Source organism: Sturnira hondurensis, unplaced genomic scaffold, assembly GCF_014824575.4.
Source record: "Sturnira hondurensis isolate 20B ecotype Veracruz unplaced genomic scaffold, ASM1482457v3 Scaffold0021143, whole genome shotgun sequence".
In the NCBI taxonomy this organism is placed as follows: domain Eukaryota; kingdom Metazoa; phylum Chordata; class Mammalia; order Chiroptera; family Phyllostomidae; genus Sturnira; species Sturnira hondurensis.
Genome location: NW_028093774.1, coordinates 4,382,509 through 4,400,401, shown reverse-complemented (window position 1 = coordinate 4,400,401; position 17,893 = coordinate 4,382,509). Strand labels below are relative to the sequence as shown.

Below are 17,893 nucleotides of genomic sequence, written 5' to 3'. Positions count from 1 at the left end.
TCAGTGTGCAGTGATGAGCTGTCCAGTGACCGATGAGTGACCAGCACCCTCTCGACTGGCCCAGCATCTCTGTTTTCTTTGCACAAAACAAGGCCTGACCCTCCAGGACTGTGTCTGCTGAGCCCTAAGGCCCTGCCCCCACCACACCCTGATGACCTGACTGTAGCTGGATTCCAGAGCCGGAGGCCTTGGCTCTCAGTCTGGACTTGGCCGGGTGGCATCCCCAGCCTCTTTCTCCCTGTTGTTCGAACAAGGACACTGGGCCTCTGATCTCTGTTGCCTCCTCCTAGGCCAACCATCTGTTCTGTTAGAGAAGGCTATTGCTTAGGTTAAAACCGGGCAATGTGTTAAACTCCATTTTCTCATGCTCACGGGGCAGAGGTCTCTCGGCTGCAAATGTGACAGCTTCCGAGAGGCACTATCAGGGCCGTGTGCCCCCCGGGACAAATGCCTGTTCAGGGGCGTGTGCTCCCGTGCAGGAGACGCCGTGGCACCGCCGTTTCTTTCCGTATTTTGCCTCTGCTGCGCGTGAGCTCCCTTGCTCTGTCTCGATCATGGCCACGATAATGGACAGTGACTATTATTACCCTGGCGTCCTGAAATTATGTTTAGTGATGTAGCAGAAAAAGAAAATTAATTTCACCCATTGACAAGCTTGTCAACTTACTCACATTGACTTTTCGATGCCCGCACCCACAGATAGCAAAGTTCAGATACTATAAAATACATCATTGTTAATATTGTCTTGAGCCATTGTGCACCTCCGGGAGCTGAGTGGGGGTGGGGGGTGGGGTGGGGGCGATTTCCTCAAGTCTGATGAGTGTTAAAGAATATAAGATCTTGTGTGTTTATAATTATACTCCTATTGAAAACACCAGAGACATCTTAAATAAGTCATCTTTGACTCACCCCACCCCCCGTCCAATCAGTTGCCAAGGTCTGTCAATTCGGCATGCTGTTTCTCCATTCCATCCACTGCTGCCTCTGTCCGGCCATTACATCATGCCTGGCCTCTTGCAACAGATCCCCAGGAGGACTTCTTGTCTCCGTTCCTCCCCTCCCGCAGGCTCCCTTTCCCCGAATTCACAGCACTGGTGGTGCCATTCCTTCTCTCCAGAGCCTGCCGTGGCTCCCCCGTGCCCTCCAGTTAATGTTCCTTATCGCTCTGTGCTTAGCCCGCCTGTCACCCCACTCTGCGTGTCTTTATGAACTTGTGTGCCCCTCCAGAGGTCTGGTTTGCACCCGCATCTGAATCCTGTGTTGGAACTGGTTGAACAAATATTCCCGGGCCCGTTCCTTGCCGATCCCAATTCTGGAGGGGCCTGGGAAATGGCACGCTGGAAGGGAACCAGCGTCATCTGAAGTGTGGACCCCAGACCTGCCGGTTGGTCCCACTCCACCGATCCTTGTCCCTTGTCTGTCCCCACCCCCTCCCCGTGCCATGACCCCTTAGTGCATCACCTGTCTCCAAGCTCAAGTCCCTCCCCACCGTGGGGGGCTCCCTGACCACCTCAGTTAAAAGGAATTCCTTCTTTTCCCCACTCCCAGAGCCCTTTGCAGCCTCATGGATTAGACGTCTCATCATTGTCAATAGGCCCTTTGGTCCGTGAACTGGAACCTAAGTAGGTCCTCAGTCTCTCCTCTCTGTCCCTTCTGGTTTTCACACCTCTGGCCAAATGGCGAGGGCATTCAGAGTTGTTTCTGTTCGTAGCAATGCCGCACGCCCCACAGGACGTTGGAGAACTCTCGAGACATCTTCATTGTCCTCATTCGTTTAGCTACAGCGGGGCACCTGCTGTGTATTTATTGGCTGTGCTGCCGTGCCGTGGAGTGAGGACATTGCAAAGCCACTGTCTGTTGGGTGATGGGTGATGGACTAGAGGCGTTTGATGGATGACTCTGCAGGATGCCCACCACGCAGCCCCAGTGCCTGGCACAGAGCCTGGTCCGTAGCAGGTGATACTGTTGGAATAGAACTTCCTGGAAGTGCCACAAAGTCCCCAAATTAAAGACAAGCGGTGAGTGAGGACGGTCTTGAGAGCATGATGGGCTGCTTTGTCTAGTGAGGCCCGAGGGGTGGGGAGGTGTAGGCGCAGCGTCAGAAAGGGGTCCGGTCTGTCTGACCCCTGCGGGACAGGCAGCTTTCATGAGCCCCCTGGATCCGCCCTCAGGGCCACTCTTGGCGCGATGGTAGGTGAGTAGGACAGGAAGCATGGGGGCCTTGGACATCTAGGCCGGTGGCTGCGTCATGAGGCCACAGCCCCTGTCCTGCAGGGGCTGCAGGGGGCAGGAGAGGCTCAGCTGAGCAGCTCGGAACCTGCCCCGCTCGACCCCGAGCTCTGTCCTGGCCGAGGTAGACTTCTGGGGAGCCCTGCGGTGTGGCGTCAGCCTTTCTGGCTGTCTCCTCTGGCTCGGGATTCCTGAAGGAAGCCCTGCTCACAAGCAGAGGCCCAGGGATTCCGGAGACACGTGCACCTGAGTGCTGAGCTCCCCCCGGACTCTGCTGGTTTGTCCTGAGAGGAACATGTGATCCAGGTGTCTGACTCAGGTGAGACTGATTTGGCGAGTCAGGGTGTCAACCTCATCCCCTCACGTCCTCAGGCTGACCTTGAGTTTTCAGCAGTGAACTTGAACTCTTCCGTGGAATTACCTTAGGCATGGCCTTGCTCAGGACTTTCTCTGCAGCCACCCCAGCCTTCCTGGGGGAGAGGCGTCTCCCCAGGAACAGACAAGTGTCAGAGCAGACGGGAGCACGACCCCTTGGGCTTCTGTCCTGTAACAGGGGGTGGGGGTTCTGGGCAGCCTCAGCCTGGGACTGGCGGCCCAGGGGAGCCCTGGGACCCTTGCTGTCAGTTAAACATCTGCCCTTCTGCCCCCTCTGGCCCCGAGCTCGGAGTCCCGGTGGGCTCTCCCTGCCACGCACACGCTCACAGAGGAGGACACAACACCCTTCCATCTGTGGAGCTTCTGCTAGTTTGGATCAAAAGGCAACTGGGAAGTCTCCAAGTGTGGTCCTGCAGGTCTGAGCGGATTCCAGCAACATTTGACACCTGGTTTGCTAATAATGATGCAAATGTTGTAAGACAGGAAAGGGGCTCTGAACACCCTTTGTGGGCGGATAAAAACGACCGCTCGCAGAAGCGCACTGTCATGGAAGGGGGAGGTGCTTGCTTGCAGGTAGCTCAGAGGGGCCCTGAGGAGCCCCTGTCTCTGTCCACGGTGCTGACCGGTCACGCCTCGGTTCCGTGACTTCTCTCTTGGTGCTGGTGGCTCCTGACCCAACTTTCGCCCGCGTGTCCAGGCCCGTGGAGAGGCAGCGGGGGAGAGTGTGAGGACAGGCGAGCCCTGGGCGGAGGTGGGTGCAGCTGCCTGCCCGTAGAGGACTGTGAGGCAGACGAAATGGCCCTTTCACATAACTGCAGTTGCCGAGAAAGTTCTTTTCTCCCTCTGGGAATTAAGGTTCATGGGTTGGCCTGGATCCCCCCCGGGCTGCACATAGCAGGTTGGGGTGTTTCTCTCCACCCCCAGCCTGATGTTGGGTCCCCAGGGTCCAGGCCACACTGACTCGTCCTCCAAAGACCAGCCTGAAACTGGGTAGGGGGCTCTCCCTGTGTCTAGGCTGAGCCCATCACGCTGCCCTGTGCTCCTGCAAATTTCACCTAAATGCCCTGTCACTTTACATTGTGACAATGTGCCCGGGAGGGGCTGGATGTTATTTATCTCTGTGCCCCAAGTGTGAGTGCTGTGCCCTGATCGGACCACAGGCCTTGAAGGGATGTGGTGAGGGTTCAAATCCCTCCCCAAACCCCTCCCCTTTCCGCTGGCTCTGGCCTGGGGGTCATCTTTTGCCTGTCTGCCCTGCCACCTGTCCTGAAGAGTACAGCCTATGGGGATCCATCCGCTGCCACCACACCCTGCTCCACTTGTCCTGTTTCCAGATCCCTGCTGCACACAGGGGCCTCGCAGGCCCCTGCTCCCGTGCGCGGTGAGTGGAGGTGAAGCTGCTCTGCCTGGCCACACGGGGGCCCTGGGGGGCACAGTGCTCTGCATGGTGGAACGGTGACTCGAACTCTCCCAGGTGCCCATCCAGCAGGGGTTTCTCTTGTTCATTCCTTTGTTTTTTAAGCATTTTTAAAAATATTATTTATTTTTTAGAGAGAGGGGAAGGGAAGGAGAAAGAGTGTGAGAGAAACATCAATGTGTGGTTGCCTCTCATGTGTCCCCTACTGGGGACCTGGCCTGCAACCCAGGCATGTGCCCTGACTGGGAACTGAACCAGCGACCCCTTGCTTCACAGGCCCGTGCTCAATCCACTGAGCCACAGCAGCCAGGGCCCTTCCTTTGTTCTGAGCCACGCTCTGGACAGCCAGTGCTATCTGACCCTTCAAAGAAGCCCGTTTCCGCTTTTCTGGCTGGGAAGGACTCACTGCTCACTCCTGGTCCCTGCCATGTTCTCTCGAGGCTTCCACACCCAGCCTCCCCCCTCTCAGAACCCCCTCCCGAATCCTCGTGGCACCTCTACTGTGTGCCAGGGACTCAGGCCCGCCCTCCCTGCCCAGTAGACACCCTGTCTCCACCGCACAGGGAAAGAGCCGACTGCTCGCAGGTGAGTGATGCACTGCACTTGAGGTTGGGAACGGCTGTGGAGCAGATTCAAACCCAGAGCGAGCTGGCCTCTCTGCCGGTCGGCCTTTGGCTTGAAGTCTCCCACCACCGACATCTGGGGATCAGCAGGCTGGGCCTCCAGAGCAGCAGAGCCGTGGGGAGGGGCCCACCCTGTGATTCCTTTTCTCGGAGGTTCCCGGGATGCTTTTTCTCCTCCTTTCAAAACTCGGTGCCGCCCTGTTCCCACCTGAGGTCGTTAGCCTCAGCGTAGGTTGAAATCAAAGTGTGTCCGTTCATCTAATTGCCCAGACACCATCAGACCCTCATTACCATCGGCCTAGTTGTTTTGAAATCCAGCATATTATCCTGTTGAACAATTAGGCTGACGAGAAGCAGTTGCTGCACCTGCCTGGGGACAGAAGGTAAGCCTGGCTTGAGGCAGGTGGAGGGGAGGGGACCACAGGGCTGCTTCGGGAGGCAGTGAGATGTCTACACTGGCGGGCCCGAGATGGGGTCCAGTAGGTGCCCACCCACCTGCCTCTGATTATTTTCCACCCCCCATTTGCAAAGCCACTAACAAGTGCTTCACCTTAATGGGCAGGGCGGATGGGACTCAAGTGGTCGGAGGGGACGTCGTGGCAGAGCTGGGTCCTCATCGTCACCACTCAGCTTTCTGGGCTCAGGTGAGATGTTTGCCTGGGTGTCATACACAGCACCTGGGAGGGTTCCGAGAAGGGCTGCAAACCCGAGCACACACGTCTGGGCTGGTTCGCGCTTGCAGGCGCTGTCCTGCGCCGTGCACAGCTGACCCCTCCTGCTGGCACTTTCTTCTCCAGGGCTGGACGTGACTCAGGGGGGTCCTGTCGGTGTGGAGGGCCCTGCCCCCATGGCAGTCTGGAATGCATCCCACAGCTAGAAACTTTGTAGTGGAAGAGGACTTGCAACCCCCTTGATTTATGAATGAGGAGACTCTTCTGGGGGGCGGGGGTTGGCGGGAGTCATTAGAGCATTGCACCAAGCCTTCACAGCTGGGAAGTTGCAGAGAGAGATGGATTACCAATGACAGGGACAGCTAGCTGCCATTTCTCGAGCCTCTGACCTTGTTCTGAGTGAGGCTGTGGATTTGAGCCACGTGCTGCTCCTTTGAGTCGCTCCTGTTCTCCCCTATTTTACAGGTGAGCAAATGGAGGCACAGAGAATAGAGGCAACTTACCCAAGGTTCTGTGTAACTATTAAGTAGCGGAGCTGAGATTTGAACCCCGGCAGTCTGGCCCCATGGTGAGTGGCCTCAGTCATTACACACCACTTCCACACATACCCACCTCACCGAAGCACCAAGAAGGAGCCCTCCTCTGGCCTGCAAGGGTGTCCCCAGGTCACGTGTGACACAGCAGCAGAAGAAGGCACCTGCCTGGTCCTCTGCTCGGCAGCCCACAGTCTGGTGGGAGGACAGCACAGTGAGGGGAAACTGTGCAGAGGACCTGGGGGCTATGGGCACCCCGTCTGGCTACACCTGGTGGCTGGGGTGCCGAAGCTTTTGGAAGGCTGGTGCTGATTCTGACCTAAATCTTGCAGGAGGTTTAGTTGTTGGTTGGAGGCAAGGGTCTCATCAAAACAGCGGTCTGTAGGGGTGAGGATGTGGGACCTCTGACTCCCTGCCCTGCGCTCTCCCACCCATGAGGCATCTCCTTCCTCTTCTGCAGCCAGAGCTCCCTTCTGAGCCAGCCTGGGACCCGGCCCAGCCCGGAACTGCGAGGGGGAGAGACGAGTCTCCCCAGAATGACTCAGAGAAGCCAGGGGAGAGTGCGGTGCTGGTGTGTGGGGGGCGTGGCAGGGCCAGGCAGGAACCTCCAAGTCCAAATGCACGTGGGGCTGTGCAGGATAGGGGCTGGGGCCCTCACAAGACACTACATCCCTCGGAGCAGGGTCCTTGCCCTTTCCTGTTTTTTGGAGAGAGGCCACACAATTCAGCCTCGCGCGGGGCTGCCACAGGGAGCCTCCCCCCGCCCCCGAGGTCCTGCTACTACTGCTCTCCTGTGTGTGACAACAGAGGGTGACCCTTCGAGGGCTGCTTCTTAGGTGACATGGAAAATGTCCTGCAAAGACCTGAACCTCCCACGTACAGGTATATGTTCTCAGCAGGACTGTTAGAAGCAGCTCTAACCAGAGGAGTCGCAGGATGGCCCTTAGGTCTCCTGGGCGAGGGGTGTGGTGCCGGACACCGGAGCGTGCAGGGCGGGCGCTCTCTGAGGCTGACTCCTCTGGCCGGCAGCCCCCAGAGCTCTGCTCCCCTCACCTGGACTCCACGGCAGGGAGGCTCCGGCCCTGTCCCGAAGGCCCTTGGCTAAACCGTTGCCCAGGAAACCACAGACAGAGTCGCTAGGTTCCCACCACCTCAGGTCGCTGGGGCCATGGCCAGCTGGGTGGATTCCTGTCCCATTCTGGCCGCCCCCCACACTCCCACCCAGAGCCACGAGGCCCTGGGCGATGCTTTGATTTCAGCTTCTGTTTCTCATCTGTGAAATGGGGACGGGTGACCTTACCTATTATCGCAAAGTACCGCTAACTGGGGCACGCACACAACAAACCCTGTTCTCTCGCCGCTCTGCAGGTGGGAGGTCTGAGGTCAAGGTGGGAGCAGGCCCGGCCCCCGCTGCTGGTGGTCCCAGGCTTGTGAGACCCCTCGTGGGACTCCTCACCTAGCTGACTGTGTCTGCCGAGACCCTATTTCCCAGGTGCTGGGGGCTAGGACGTCCAAGTCTTCTTCTGGGGGTGTGTGCCTGCGCTCGAGTGTTTGTAACTCGTGCTAGGCACCGGAAGTTCTAGTCGGGGAAAGTGGGGAGGAAGCCTGGACAGGGAAGAACAGGCCATGCAACTGGTGGATGCCAGAAGGGTGGCAGGTGGAAGGATGGACTGTGATCTGTCCCTGCAATCCTGAGAGGGTGGCGCTGGGTCCTTCCTGCTTCGCAGTCTTGTTCTGATGTCTGGGGGCTCCTGGAGGGTGGTTTTCAAGATGGATGTCCCCCTTGCCACCTGGCCAAGCCCTGTGCAGGCCCGTGAACTGCGCAGGAGGTAGAGTGTAACCTGGTGGGTCCCTTCGTCCCTGGGGGAGCTGAGGTCCACGCTTGCCCCCCTCCTATGCTGCTGGAATATTGTCCATCAGAGCGAGGACTGGGTCCCACGTACCTGGTCAGAAACAGTCTGGGGGCTCCATCCAGGGGGTCTCCACTACCTCCCTCTGAAAAGGAAAAGTTATTACAAATAGGTAAATGAAAAAATTTCTTTTTCAAAATAATCTTCATTACCCAGGGATTATAAGAATTGCCATTTCAATTATGCTGAAGCCTTCTCTTAAAAGGGGGTGTAGGGGCTTTCTCCTCCAAGGGGAGTGACTGTCGCTGGCTGTGTCTTCTCTTCCTTCCACTCCCCCGCCTCTCGCCTTTTCTCTGGGACAAAGCGCAAGGCACAGCAGTGAGTGCACTGGCCTGGGGGGCCCGACCCTGGGTGCACGTAGCAGCTTTCAGCTCGTGGTGGGAGGGCCGCCGGGGCCTTTGGTGGCTGTGGTAGGTGGGGTGATGCTGTGACACAAGGCTGGTGTGGAAGGAGGGATGCACACGAGTGTGTCCTGCGCAGGTTAGAGGCTCCGCATGGGGCTGCCATTCCTTTTCGCGAGATGTGCTGCGGCCCGAGGTTCGCCCCTGACCTCGAAGGCCCCACCGGTCGTGTGGTGGTTGAGGTGGGGACGCTAGAACCTGAATCTGGACTCTACTGTGTGAACTTGGGAAACCTGCTTTGACTCTCTGTGCTCGTCTCCCCTTTCACACCCCCAGGTAGGAGAGCTGTGATGCGAACGGGTGTGTTCGTGTGTCCGAGCTGCTGAGATCAGGGTCTGGCCCAGAGTGAATGTGGTGTCAGTGTTCAGCGTGGCCAACTGCGGACCCTGCCAGTTAACTGGTGCCGTGCCTCTGTTTAATACCTGACTTAGAGCCCTTTATGGCTGGGGACTCGTCAAAACTAGGCGAGGGGTGCAGGGCTTGGTGCAGTGCCCGTGGCCTCCTGTCATGTCCATCTGACAAAACTTTCTTCCTTTACTGAATGAGGGAGGGCCTGTCATGGGCCAGGCCCCGTCAAATCCCCTGGGAAAATAGGTTCATTTTGCTCATGGAGCTGACAGTGTTTTAGTCATAACAGGCAACAAACAAGCAAATGAACAAATAGTGTGCGTAATGAAAAATACTGGTAACCGTCATGTTCTGATAAGTGATGGGAGAAAGTGGGCGGGGGGCTAATTCTGGTGGGGTTGGAGAGGGCTGGAACCTCCAGTTAAAGTGGTAGGAGGAGGCAAGCCAGCCGAGGGGTGGGCTGAGGGGGGTGTCCAGAGCTGAGGGAGAGTGTGGCTGGGACCCCGTGGTGGGACTGAGCTGGGCAGGCCAGTGCTGGGGTGTCTGGGCGTCCGGGTGGGGAGGGGCAATGGAGAGGTGGGCAGGGGCTGCACCCGGTCTGGCCTAGTTTACCCTCTGGCTCTGGTGAGGGCACAGGAGCCCTACAGGTGTCAGGAGGGCCTTTCAGGAGCGAGAGGGCTTACGTGTCCGCAGGAGAACGGCCATCTTCCTGGCCGTCCAGGCGGCTTTGCTGTCCTGTCCTCTTTGCGGACGAGGAAACGGAAACCAGGCACCAAGGAACCAGGCAACGTGGAGCAGAGAGCGCTTGAAAGCAGATAAACTGGTAATGGTCCTACAGGCCATCGTCTTGTGGAACTTTTTTCTTTTTTTGCTCTGATTTTTATTCTTGCGGTGGAGGTGAGCATTGTAGAATCAAATCGTTCTCCCTGGGCCATAGGGGAAACCCACTATCCCAGCCTCCCACTCCGAACCCCTGTGGCCCAGAGGCAGCCGCTTCCCACTACTGCAGGGCCCTCTGATAGTCAGCTGTCTAGTTCTAAAAACGTTATACCTCTATGTAAAATAAAGAAACATGTGTCATACATATATATAAAATACATTTCTTATTATGTATAAGTCTTTCTCTCTCTACATATATTTCCTTTGGGGGGCATATAGGACCATTGACTCTATCTATCCATCCATCTCCCTGCTTACCCATGTTGTTATCCGTCATCCGATTGGCTCTGCTTCTCAGGAGAACCCTGACTGACCCACCAGGATGTGGCTTGGTGTAACCTACTTCATCACTTGGGGCTTTAGTTTCTTCGTGGGTAAAATGTCTGTGCTAGAAGGCATCTCAGAGAATTGTTTTAAGAATCAAATCCAATTGTGCCCAGTAAATACTCCACACAATACCAGGGCCCACGGAAAGTACAGAATAAAAAAATATATATTAAGAGTCGTTGCCACATTTCCTCCCATCAAAGGCAAAGCTTCCTGGTCAGCTGGGCTGTTTCTGTTGGGTACCACTGAGACCGGAAGAAGCGCCGCCCTCTCCTTGAGAGAACGCATGCGCGGTGTGGCGCCCGGGAGCTCCCAAGGTGCAGGTGAGCTGGGGACCGAGAGAGCTCTGACTCGAGCTCCTGCTCTTCCCTCGGCTGCTGCACCACCACCCCACCCTCCGTGGAGTCGTCTGTGAAACAGGGCACACTCGTGTGTGGTTGGCATGGAGTGCGGTGGTTTGTGCGGGCGATTTACAGATATTAGCCCTCAGTTATCTCTGCGTGTTTAGCCGCCATCCTCCGTACCAAAAGCTAGAGGAAACAGCTTCTTCTTGGTGGGACTCATAGAAGCCCATTTTCCAGATGGGGAAACAGGAAATGGGGGGTGGGAAGAGGCCATGGAGGAAAGTGAGGGAAGAGCAACGCAGCCAGAGGGAAAGGCATGGGGGGCTGGCTGCCCAGAGGCTGGGGGGTGGGTGGCTCTGAGTGTTCTAGCAACTGACAGAAAGCTGGGGAAGCCCGCATGGTCGGCGAGGGGGAGGGAGGCCCAGGATGGGGCCCGATCACACGGGCGCCTCAAAGTCACCACAAAGATTTGCGTTTGGACAGTTCAGAACCCCCGAGAATGGGAAAACACATCTGGTAATTGAAAAGATGAAAAAAATAATAATAAAGTGCTCCTTCGCAGGCAGCCGTGATAAGATAATGGATGGTGGCCAGGCAGGGCATATGCACTTGGCCAACAGAATTAATCATGTTCGGTGCGGCACAAAACGAGAGCGACAAGCACAATAAAACATTTAAAGACGAGAGTGGATTTTAATTTTAGGAGGAGTCTAAAACAATATGATAATGATGATAGCCAAGTGGGCCCTGTGAATGTAAAATCTAAATAGGACACAAATTAAAGTCATAAATAATATTTAATTTGCTATACCAATGCAGTCTCAAAAAGTCATATTGATGAAAAAAGTTATTAGAATGAATCCAATGAAGAGCCTTGTATGTCTGGAATATTTAGTGGACTGGAGAAATGCTAGCAGCCAAAAAAAAAAAATCCATAACACAATGTATGAGTTGGAAATTGGGATGAGAACATTATGCTTTTCCACTTGCCTTTGCCGAGCAAACCACAGACTGTATTTCCAGGGCCATTGAGCTGGATTGGAACAAATAAGAGAAGACTGATTTTTAAGAAGTTGTGATTAACGACAGGCAGCTCCCTTAAAGTAGTTTTGTAAATACTCTCCCCCAAAGATGTTCTGTGCTCTCGTCTGTCACTGAGCCTCGAGCGACGGGGCCCGAGGGACCTCGTTTTCTGTCACCAATGGCTTCGGCCATGCCTCGTACCTTTATGAACTTGGACTTGAATTCAGGGAGTGCACCTGTGTGTTTTGTGAGTGGCGCTGAGAGAGGCCGTGAGAGGTGCCAGAAGAGAGAGACTAATTGTGGAAGAGCAGCCGTTGATTTTTAGTGTGAAGACCAGCTGGGGGCCACGGGAAATCGGCCGCAGCGGTGTAGGGAGTGGCTCCGTGCAGAGAGTGGGGCAGACCGGGGAAGGAAAGGACGCGGTGATTACGGGTGCGGCCGGAAAACACAGCCACACTGCAAATGGCAGTGCCAGGGAAGGCATATCACTCTGGGTTAAGGCGCCCTCCCAAGGAGGCGACGCTGATCACCACGTCATTACCAGAAACCAACACGGGGGTTTTCGTAACGATGCCATGCCCTTGGTTTCTCTGGAGGGAGCGATGGTGTTCCATGAATCACGCTGGGACGAGACAGCCGTGAAGGGTGGCCCTGAATGGGCTCTCCCCACCGGAAACCTGAAAGGTTCCCAGTGCTTTGTGTGACCCTAAAACATTTCACCAGAGGCCTGATGACGGACGGCAGCCCATCGGTCCAGAATTAATAACCAGTGATGGACAGCTGCCTCTCCAAAGAGACACCTTAGGGCATGCGAGCACAGGGCCGCTGTGCACCAGGGTGGTCACCACCATCTTCTCCGGGGCCGCTGGGCTTCACCACACCCTCCTCTAGAGGAGAGGGCCAGCCTTGGGTGACCACATACCCCACCCCCCGCCAACTTCATCATTCCCTTGAAAACGGGTGCTGGCCTGGCTTTCTCCACTGACACTGCACACGAGTCCACCTCCATCCCTCCCCCTGTGGCCCCTCAGTAAGCCAGAGGTTCGGGTCACTGCCCGGCACCTCCGTGTGCGCCTCCCCCGCAGCCTGCCGGCACCTGCCGCCATCACTTCTCACCTGCTTCACGGACGTCGCCTTCTCGCTCCTGACTCCAGCTCCCACCCCTCTCATCTGTCTTCCACCAGCAGCCCAGTGATCTTTCTAAATTGCAAATCAGAGCCACGAGTGTCCTCCTTAAAACCCTTTTAATGGCTCCTGAGGGCAGCGTTGTTCAGCCTTTTCAAAAAAGAAACCCCGTACACCGGTTTGATAAATAATGATAATAGCTACTATTTATCAATAGCGATGATTCCTATTTATCAATCACTTCCCGTGTGCCAGGCCCCGTGCACGCACTCATCCATTTAAACCCCTGCCAAAGCCTTCGTGTGCCTCCCATGGTACCCTTGAAAAAGTGTCTTGCAGGAGGTGACGTCACACAGCGGGGCCCAGATCTGGGTCCGGGTGGCACTGCCCAGTGTACAGGAGGCAGCGTCTCTGCTGCACACTCTCGCCGGCCCCTTCCTATCCTGACACCTCCCCAGGAGCCTGGGTCCCCTCTGCCCTCATTGTGATGCGTTCTTCGGGGACCCATTGCCCTGGAAACGAAGGATGGATGCCAGCATTCTTTCCTTGGCTTCCACCGCTGGCCTGTCATCCATCCACCCTCTTGTCTTGTTCCTTGCCTTTCTGCTTTGGGTTTCCTTCTGATTCTTGTTCCTCCTTGAGACTCAGCACAGAACCACCTCTTCCAGGAAGCCCTCCCTCATACCCCAGGTTGGATCTGGGGCCCCACCTGAGGATTCCTGCTGCACCAAGCAGGCATGTTCCTTGTCTTTCTCTTCCATAACCTGCATGTCCTCAGAGGGAATAGACCATGTCCCATTTCTCCCTTCCTTCCTTCCTTCCTTCCTTCGTTCAACAAACACTGATCAGACACCTGCTATGCAACAGGCCCTGTTCTAGGCGCAGCCAATGCAGTAGTGACAAGAACAGACGAGACCACATGCTCATTTATTCTGAAATAAATACTATATCCTCAAGAGGTCAGACATGAAGCCCTCACTCCCACAGCTGGAGCATGGGTCACCTTGGAATGCACATGCGTGGCCTGGGGGTCAGGTGGCCTGACCTCTAAAATCAGCTCTGGTGCTCAACTTGCTGTGTGTCCTTGGGCAAGTGGCAGGGCTTCTCTGAGCTGTGAAACAAGGCTAATGATTCAGACTTCACAGGGTTGCTGAGGGGACCAAATGGGGGATGGTCCTGGGCACTTGGCTGGTTTCCACTGATGAAATATCCTTTGCCGAGTGCACCCCCACCCTGCTCACCCCACTGTTTGTGAGCGTGGTTGTTTGCCTAGTCTCACGTCTCCAGTTCGGTTTTGAGGTGGCAGGTGCTCCTGTGGCATCCTGAGCCCTGGCCCCTGGGACGGCATCTTCTGCACCTCCCTGTCCCCTCCGTGGGGGTCCACGTCACGCCCCTAAGTGCAGCCATTTACACGCCTGCCATCACTGTATTAGATCGCCTGGCTCCTCTCTGCGTTTCCCAAGCAGTGCTTTATTATGCTGCTGAATTACTAACAGGGTATGAACCGAAGAATCCAGTCTTAAAACAATCCATTAAAAACCCCCGGAAGCAACTGAGGTATCCTTTAATAGGTGAATGGATAAGCAAACTGTGGTTCATGGAGTGAAATCCAGCAATGAAAGGAAATGACCTATCAAGCCACACAGACACCAGGAAGTTTTGCATGCATGTGCCGGGTGAAAGAAGCCGGTCTGAAAGGGCTGCATACGGTAGGGGTCCAGCTACGGGACATTCTGGAAAAGGCAAAATCATGGAGTCAGCAGAAAGACCAGCGGTTGCCAGAGATGGGGGAGCAGCGGGGCTGAGCAGATGGAGCACGGGGGGTGTTTAGGGCAGTGATGTCAGTCTGTATGACGCCATGATGATGGACACATGTCATTATACAGTTGTCCGAGCCCGTAGAATGTGCAACCCCATGCACGCGTGAGCCCCAGTGTGCACTGCGGGCTTTAGTCAATCGTGGGGCATTGGCCTGGCTTCGTTAGTCGCAGCGGGTGCTGCTGTAAACCCGATGCCAAGCGGGGATGGGGGGAACCCAGCACATGGGGGGGCCGGCATCCCTGCACTTTGCACTCAGTTTTTCTGCAAACTTAAAAATACTCTCAAAAATCAAGTCTATTACTGTAATTTTTAAGAGAGAAAAGAGGGATTACCTTGGAATGATATAAATCTCAGGGTAGGAGACGCACAGGGCCCTCTGCCGGGATTTTGGGTGGGGAGTTCTTGAGCTGCAGAGGCAGGATGGGACCCGTGGAGGACGGGCCCACACCGTCCTCAGTGTGTCCATGACCAGAGCCCCGAACTCCAGGACCAGCCCCAGCACCAGCCAGAGTCCCCTGCATGGAGGTCGGTGCAGCGTAGCCTTGTAGAAACATCCTGCAAGCCTGGTCTATAGCTGAACATTCTAGTAGCCATATTAAATAAACATATTTTAGTAATAGGTCTTATCAAAATATATTATCATTTCAACATGTAATTAATATTAAAAGGTTAATGGGATAGCTTATCTTTTTCCTTTCTTTTTGTGCTAAAGTCTTCAAAATCTGGTGAATATTTAACACTCACATCTGGATTCAGACCGACCGTATCTGAAGTGTGTGGCAGCCTCCAGTGGCCTGGGGTGACCAGAGTGGACAGCACAGCTCAGAGGTCACAGAACGATCTGGGGGGGCATGGTCTGAGTTCCGGGGGGAAAGGCTGCCTTTTTCTTCCTTCCCACGGTGAGGGGAAGCCAATTAAAATTAATTTTTAGGATTGCTCCCATCTCACAGCCTCCTTGGGGACAAGAGTCTGTGCCCAAGGTCCTGTCGGCATGCGGTGGAGGCAGGCCTGTCTGGCAATGCTGCTGCCTGGTGGTCCTGCTGCAGTGGGTGGGGTCCCCCATCTTCATTGTGCTTTGCTGATTTGAGAGACGAGGAAGTGTCAGGGGAAATGGGGCTCATGGAGCTGCGGCCCATCTCTGTGCCACAGAAACCTCCTGTGCAGAAAATGCTCCTGGCAAGACCCCCAAACGAAATGGGGCTGCTTCTAAGACAAGCACCCTGGTCCCAGAAGACCCCTCCCTTCCTGTGCCCAGGGCAGGCATCAATAATCAATCTCAGCTCTCTCTGAGGCAGCGTCTCTATGATTCTCTGCACTCCACATCCTCTGGCAGACGATCCTGATGGGTGGACTGGTGGCACCCCTTCCCACGGGTAAACCCTGCTACCTGCTCCACAGGCTGGCCCGTCTGATCTTCCCAACCCGACTTCTCATAGCTGCTGTCTCCCCCTGGGCTTCCAACTCCAGCAGCATCAAACGATTCTTCATTTCCTTCCACAGCGAGAGGGGCCACCAAGGGCTGGGCAGGCTGTTCACTGTGCCAGGGTTCTCAGTCGAGGGATGAGCGGGGAGCATGGCCTCCAGCCCAAGGCCATGCTCCGAGGCATCTGTGCACCTGAGACAGAGGCCTTGCCCGTGCCAGGGGTGTTCTGTGGACATCCAGCCCCCAGGACTGTGCCCGCGCATGTCCTTCTGCCTGGGGAGCCCTTCCCCGACCCTTTCGCCCCTCCTCTTTGAAGCCCTGCTCCAGTTCCCTCACCCTCCCAGCCTAGGGGTGAGCGCCATAGCTCCCCTGCGTCTCTCCCTGGGGCTCAGCTCAGTCACTCGTAGGTAAAACCCAGTGGGGTCCATTTCTGTCCCCAGGCAACCATGAACTTGAGTCTGAAGGCTGAGTCTGATTTTTCTCTGCATCCCCAGCACCCAGCCTGGGGCTGGCCAAGTGCACTGACTCGAGCTGAGGAGGCATTTCCGATGGAGCTGTCAGAGCGACCCGGCCCCAGCAGCCAACACAACAGTCACCATCTGTCGGTGCTCACCCAGAGCCATGTGCTGCCCGAGAGATGTCCTGTGTACTATCGCCCTCTCCGTGGGACAGGAGGTCTGGGGTGTTCCTGCCTTCTGAGACCTAAGCTAAATCCCTGAGGGAGGCCAGGGAGCCCACTGGGTGGGCCTACGGGCCCTGGAAGCAGCCAGTCTGGTTTGAGTCCCAGCCCTGCCACTCACCCGTTGAGAGCCTCGGGTGAGTTGCCTAAACTCTCTGGGCCTCGGTTTCTTCGCTCTGAAATGGGTGCAATGCTGGAACCTGTTGCTACGGTCGTTACAGGAATCGAACATGAGCCCTCACATCGACACACTCACCAGCTAAGTTCTCAAGACATGCGAACTTCTCAGGCAGAGGGGCTGGGGCCTGGCTCTGGGGACCACGCTGTCAGACAGGGGCGCACCTGCGCTGAGCCTCCGCTTCCTCATCCACCTGGAATCCACTCCGTCTTTTCCAACTCGCGGAAGGGCCTGCAATGTGGCAGTGCTTTGCATTGTCCCTAATAAGCTTGGAGCTGTGGACCCTGAGATTTCCACAGTGCATTCAGGGGTCCCCCCAGCCCCGCAGACCTGTGAAGAAGTATGACTTGAGGCAGAAGATCTGGAGCTTTCATTGGATCCACAGGAAGACCCCCAGCTAGAAAGCCAGAGAAGCCCTGAGGCTGAGAGGGGACCGGAGGGGAGTCCTGGTGGCCTTGGGGTTATGGGGGAGCCTGGCCCGTGGGCCTGCCAGCCTCAAGGCTGGGCCTCTCGGCACTGTCGCCGGCTTGGACTCTGGGCAGCTGGCTGATTGGGCTCGACTGAGGCCATGGTCCAGCCTCGGGGCCCCGGGGTGCCCTAGGTGGAGGGCGGGGGAGGCAGGCATGGGTCCTCATGCAGGGCAAGCACAGGTTGCCACAATTCCACACCGTGAGCCCACCTTACCACAGCCACAGAGAGAGCTCGGGGGGGAAACACATCCCTAAATAAATAATAAATATAGGCAGAAAAAAATAATATAGAAAGCACTTGCCTTGTTCAGGACTTTTGACAGGCCCGCTCTGCCCGCTCTGCCCGCTCTGCCCGCTCTGTCTCTCCCAGTTTCGGCCTCTGCCTTCCACATGTTGCACATGTTGCCATAGAAGCCCTAGTCAACTCACAGCCAGCACCTTGTGTCGGGAAGTTCTCAGCACCCAGCTCGCAGCTCTCCACGGACCAGCAGCTGGGGACACCCGGTCCCTCTGGGGGGAAATGTAGGGCGGAGGGCTGGGCCTGCTAAGGCGCTAAGGGACTAGAACAGGTAGGTGTCCGCCCCTGTTCATGGGAGCACAATTCACAAACACTCACAGGGCGAAGCAGCCCAAGCGTCCATTGATGGGTGAGTGAACAAACAGAATGTGGTCTGTTCACGCAGAGGCATATTGCTCAGCCTTAAAAAGGAAGGGGATTTGGACACGCGCTACAAGGGGCATGAGCCCTGAGGACGTCGTGCTCAGTGAAGCTAGCAGCCACAAAAGGGCGAAGACTGCACGATCCCACCTATGGTAGGTCCCTACGGAGGCCAAACTCATGGAGACCGGAAGTGGGATGTGGTCACTGGGGCAGGGGGAGGGTGGGTGGGGAGTTCATGTTTCCTGGGGATGGAGTTTCGGTTTTGCAAAATGAAAAGGTTCTGGAGATGGAGGGTGGTGACGGCTGTACAATGGTGTGCCGGGACGTAATGCCACTGAACGGCATGCTTTGACGAGGCTAAGCTGGCAAAGTGTATGTTACGTGGATTTCAGCACA

General features: G+C 56.0%; 1 long non-coding RNA gene across 1 annotated transcript; it reads left to right on the top strand.

Annotated features, from left to right (window-relative positions):
• Positions 1-4,476: 4,476 nt before the first annotated feature.
• Positions 4,477-5,889, top strand: LOC118976901 (uncharacterized). The gene is made up of 3 exons (XR_005064371.1): positions 4,477-5,027; positions 5,207-5,288; positions 5,781-5,889. It is a non-coding gene; the product is annotated as an uncharacterized LOC118976901 (long non-coding RNA).
• Positions 5,890-17,893: the final 12,004 nt, after the last annotated feature.